Source organism: Coffea arabica, chromosome 10c (assembly GCF_036785885.1).
Source record: "Coffea arabica cultivar ET-39 chromosome 10c, Coffea Arabica ET-39 HiFi, whole genome shotgun sequence".
Classification (NCBI taxonomy): domain Eukaryota; kingdom Viridiplantae; phylum Streptophyta; class Magnoliopsida; order Gentianales; family Rubiaceae; genus Coffea; species Coffea arabica.
In genome coordinates this window covers 22,705,746-22,711,821 of record NC_092329.1, presented here as the reverse complement: position 1 = coordinate 22,711,821, position 6,076 = coordinate 22,705,746, and positions in this window count along the sequence as shown.

Sequence of the window (6,076 nt, the reverse complement as noted above, 5' to 3'; positions counted from 1 at the left end):
GATTGTACCCAGCAGGCATGCCATGAAGGTAAGTTGGAGGGGGAATCACGCCTATTTTGTTGGCAGCCTTCAATTGCTCATACAATTGGTCCAAAGGCCTGCCTAGGTTGGCGAAGGTTCGGGTACGGCTTTGATTGTAGGTTTCAGCGGGTCGGGGATAGTTGTAGGTGGGTCTATTTGGTAGGGAAAATCTTTGGTGGTAAGGAGCCCGAGGACGAGCTTGTTGAAAGCTTGGTTGAGATATTTGGAAAGGGGTTGTAGGCGAGTTGGCATAATTTGGGCGAGGTCGAGGATGAGTGATATTGGTGTGGTAAACAGGACGAGGATTTGAGTAGTAGGGGTAAGGGTTTGAGTAGGTAGGGTATTGTCGAGGTCTGGGTCTTGGGACAGGGTTTTGATTCCAGGTGAAGGTAGTTTCCCCCTCTTGCCTTTTGAATTGTTGCTTCTTCCCATTACCTCCTTGGCTTTGCAAAGCTTCCACTTGAGTTTTTAGGGTAGACACATTAACAATTTTTCCAGTCTTCACGAAATCATCAAATTCCTCAAGCTTATTAACAATTGCGGCAAATGAGCATCCAGTCATGCGAAAAATTTCTTCAAAGTACGACGGATCATGTGCCTTAATGAAAGTACGTATGATTTCGTCTTTCGTCATTGGTGGCTCGACTTTTGCAGCTATTTTCCTCCACCTCTTGGCATAAGTCTTGTGATCCTCGGAGGGTTTTCTTTTTGTTCCTTCCAACGTATTTCGTGTTGGAGCCAGCTCGCAGTTATACTCGTATTGCCTTACAAAAGCACTGGACAAGTCAATCCAGGTTCTTATTTCTTCGGGCTTCAAATTTGAGTACCAGTCAAGGGCGTCCCCCTCCAGACTTTCTGGGAATAGCCTCAAAGGCAGATTTTCATCATCTGTTGGCCTACCCAACTTGTTGGCGAACAGTCGGAGGTGTGTCTTGGGATTGCCCGTCCCATCATACTTGTTAAACTTCGGAGTTTTGAACCCCTCAGGCAATTGCACATTCGGGAAAAGGCAAAGCTCATCGTAATCCAGGACTCCTTGCTTGTTCAGCCCCTGACTCTTCTTTATAAATTCATCAAAACGATCAAGGCGCTTAAGCAACTTCATATCAACGGGAGCGGAAGATTCCCCCATTTCTGGCTTGGTTTGAAAAGTATGGTCCGGCAGGAATGGCTCAGCAGCAGGGTAATAAAAGGTATGTGGCTCAGGTGGTATATTTGAAGTGATTTGGGGTTGTGGACCTCGCATGTGAGTAAGAAAAGATGAAGGATAAGGAGGGTAAGTGTATGGCAAATTTGTGGTGAGATAGGTGAAAGTTTCTTCGGGTACAATAGGAAATGATGGAGTAACAGTGGCATGGACCGAAGGTAGGACAAATGGCTCTTGCTCAGGCTGTCTGGCGGGTACATGTTCGGGTTGAACTCCGCTGCTAATTAGCTCATCATTCAACTTCCTTTGGGCGGCCATCTCAGACGCCATCTCCCCAAACTTGGTAAGCATCTCAGTCAACTGAATCCCCAAACTTGCAGTCTCGGGTTGAGCGGTAGTAGCAGACCTATCTGACTGTTCCGGTTGTGAACTCATGTTTACACGACTCCTCTGGGCTTGACTACGGGATCGCGTTATGATGGGGCTTCGACGAGAAGCTATATTTAAATATTACCTGAGAATTTTGAAAGGAATTGCCTTTAGATTTAACCCTTGCTTAATTATTCCAATAAAAACAAAGAAAAAGAAAAGAAAAAACAAGAGTTAGTAGATATTCAGAAAATTCGGATGCATGTCCTATTTGGGGAACCCTTTTTGTGCCAAGGGTAGGCCTAGCATGAAAATGCAGTCCTCCAGAGCAGGCTCTATACAATACCTGATGGATCCGATCGACTGATCGTGTGAAGAATGATTTGAAAAATTTGGCCACTTGGAGTGAGAAGAGACATTTGCCCTAAAACATGAGGACGAAGTCAGAACGGATTGCTTGCTTTGATCTACACATAAAATGATTTGTGAAAGGGATTGCCATGTCTCGATTAATTTATTCAATGAACCCTAAAGGGAAAAAAGCGAGTCAAATGGATAAAATTGGTGATTTATTCAAAATCGACCGATTTACCCAAAAATTGGTAAGCTGATCAAATGTATCGGATAACATTGACGATTTATTCAAAACTGATCGAATAGATAGACTTGGTCAACTGAATTGAATGAAATTGATGATCTCTTCAAAATCAACTTGATTTCGCCCTAAAAATGGATAAATTGGCCAAATGAATGAAATGGAGTTAATGAAATCGGCCAAATCACCCTAAAAGGGTAAATTGGTCAAATGAATTGATGATTTATTCAAAAATCGACCGGATGACCCTAAAAAGGGTAAATTGGTCAAATGAATTGATTTATTCAAAAATTGACCGGATGACCCTAAAAAGGGTAAATTGGTCAAATGAATTGGATGAAATGAATTTATTCAAAAATGATTAGATTGAACTAAAATTGAATGAATTGACAAAAATGGATTGGATAAAATGGATGATTTGTTCAAAAATCGATTGAGTTCTCTACCCATTGGGTAGTTTCAAAAAATTACAATGCCTTAGTCTATGAGCCTTCTAAAATCAAGATTTGGCCTCTATATTTATCGTCTCATCAATGGGGAATCATTTATGAATTTTCTTCAAATTAATGTCCTTTTACACAAGGAAATTTTACCAATTAGGTTTAAAAATGGCCAAAAAGTGATTTTTAGACGCTTATATGCAAAAAAAAAAAAAATGCTGCCGTCTTTGAAAAGATCGGATCCTACCTTACCTCGTGTACTACCCCTTTGGATGGTACAGGAAATGTAAACGTGAAAGTCTCATTGGATTATGTATCCGAGACACAAGGTGGCTTATTCCTAGCACGGGATCCCCTAAGTGGCATTCCCTTTCTAGGGTTTATACATGATGCCATTTATTAAAGCGGTAAAATGTGCAATTCGAAATGAAACGTGACCTAAGGAACCCTTTATCTGCCAGGGTAGGCCTAGAATGATATGCAATTATTAATCTATGAATGCAATATACCAAAATCTTTAAACGTGCAATAACCTATCTACGAGGGTAGGTTCTAAAAGAAGGTCATGCCAGACCTCTTATTTGATAGGGTTTGTGAATGCAATGGGGACATAAAACCAAGAAAAGTTAGTTCAACCAGATAAATACACATAACACATTGTAGCAACGAAATCAATACAAAGAAATAAAGCAATAAAAGGGAGAAAGGGGTTGGACCCCTCCCCTCGTGAATAGTGTCCCTAGCTCAGGATAAGGCCGACTCTACCCTAGGCAATTCTAATATGAATGCATGAGGTTGTGGTTCGCTAATGCATCTAGACTCAATAAGCTCAGGTCCCCGAGCCTTCAGACTTAGAAACCAAGGGTCATCAATCCCAAGGTTCTTTGTCGGTGGCTCGAGCGATTCCCCAAACACCGCTACGCACACATCGTGTCGCGGCTACGTGTTTGAGTGAATCTATCAAAATCCTCAACCTTCGACTAAAAGCTAAAGGCAATCAACCCATAGCTTAAAGCGGAAGATTGAGTGACCCATTGGATCGTGCTACACACACATCGTGTCGTGATCACATGTCCAAATGGGTCACCTAATCCTAGTAGGGTGGAGTTGCGTGACAAGCCACTAAAAAAAGAAAATAAGAGAGAGATAAAAGAAGAAAGGCGTATGCTCGTATGCAAGTGCTCGTTTTGGAGGGGAGGGGTCAAGAACCAACGCGAGGCCCTAAGGTGACACACCCCCCCTCAAATACAATGCAAGCGCGAGATTACATACATAAACCATTCATCAATAAAAACAATCATACGCCAAATGAGTAAGTGAGAGAGTTGGTATACGTGAGATGCAAAAATCCTAATAAAAGGAAAAATGCAATCCTAAACACCCAAATGTGATATATGAAAAGGTTAAAAGAAGAAAAAGGTTGATTAAATCAAATTTGCTCGGACTCTCGAATTTCCCCAGTGGAGTCGCCAACTGTCGCGCCCCATTTTTTTTGATAAAATAAATAAATGGTTTGAGAAAGATGTATTTTTTGATTCAATTTGTGATTGGAAAATGAATTGTTATTTAAAAGAAAAATGGGTCTAAATGGGGGTTTGAAAATGCGACGATTTGACCCAAAATTATAGTTTAAAAAGGGTTTTTGAAATAAAAAAAATCGGAGTCGCCACTTGGTAATGAGTTAAGGTGTACCAAGTCACCTAAAAATGAATTTTTAAAGAAAAATAGGAAAAAATATTAAGAAACCCCTTTTAAACGACTCCTAGTCCACGTAAACCAACGAAAAAGGTTCGGGAGTCACATTTGACGAAGGGGAAGGCAAGGATAAAAATCCAAGGCACCCCTTCGACCTAGCCAAGGCTAGTTGCGTGATTTAATCAAATATTTTCTTGTTTTAACCAAAGAATTTATTACATTTGGATGTACTATATGAATGCAAACCCTAGACCTAGGGGTATTGGGGGAAATTTCTCTTCAAAGGTTGAATGGTGCCAATCACATTAATTGTGAAGCCCAATAATGACCCTTTGGAGAGGTCACGAATAATGCGAGTGGGATGCAAATGAATGAAATGCATGTATGCAATGTGAGGACATGAGTTTGAAAAAGTAATAAAAAACAATAAATATGTAAATGAAAATGTGCACGTGAGTGGGCAAGGTACGGTATGTGAAATGATAATATGAAGTGCATGTGTGCAAGTGATGATAAAAGTGTTCGTGTGCAAGTGAAGAAAAATAAAGGTGCACGTGTGCAAAATGGGAGGAAAAATGAAAGTGTGATGAGGGTATAAAATGGTAGAGTGGATTTGAAAATGCATGAGCCTAGGGAATTCATGCATATTGGGTACGGGGAGACCTAAATCGTGACTCAATTTGCCCTTTTATAGAGGGAATACAAGCGTGCTAAGGCTTAGAAAAAGCCACGCTCGTCTATATCCCATATTTAAGGGGACTCTCAAGCAAATGAACCCTATAACTAGCATGAAATGCAAAAATCCTAAAATGGAGGGAAAAGGGGCTCAAGGGGCATGCAAAATGATAAAAACGTGCACGTGTGCAAAATGGGAGGAAAAATGAAAGTGTGATGAGGGTATAAAATGGTAGAGTGGATTTGAAAATGCATGAGCCTAGGGAATTCATGCATATTGGATACGGGGAGACCTAAATCGTGACTCAATTTGCCCTTTTATAGAGGGAATACAAGCGTGCTAAGGCTTAGAAAAAGCCACGCTCGTCTATATCCCATATTTAAGGGGACTCTCAAGCAAATGAACCCTATAACTAGCATGAAATGCAAAAATCCTAAAATGGAGGGAAAAGGGGCTCAAGGGGCATGCAAAATGATAAAAACTAAAAAGAATGCATGACATGTAATGAACATGCAAATATGTGCTAACTAGGGGAAATCCCTAAGGGTCTAGCGTTGGACTAGCCCATTCTATGAATTCCGACTAGCGTTGGACTAGTGGAAATGTCCATTCATCCATCACATTCATTCAGGCTATGAAAAGCGAGTAGACATGCTAAAACACTCATAAACATATAGCACATAACACTTAGCATGCTCGACTAGATGCAAGGCCCTAACAAAGCAAATTAACACGTAGCAACTAAGCATGCAAGACACATAAGACGATTAAAGCCCTAACTATTACATTTGCTAGCTAGGCACACGTCTTCAATAGGTTTTCATCAAATGCTCCTCCAAGCCCTATCTATTACAAGCCAAGAGGTGTACACATACCCCATAAGAGAATGAATTAACAACAAAAAAAAACAAGAGTAAATGAAATCAAGGCACTAAAGAAAGACAAGGAAAGCGAATTTAGACATGCAACATTCATATAACACATAGGAGCACGTAGGATCACATAAGGAGAGGCAAAAAGATAAAAGAAAATTATACCTTTCCCCACTTGTGAAGCTTAGTAAAAGAGAAATGGCTTCAAAACAATAAAGGAATCAATGCACCAATTAAGTAGTAAAGTATAAGGAAAATCAT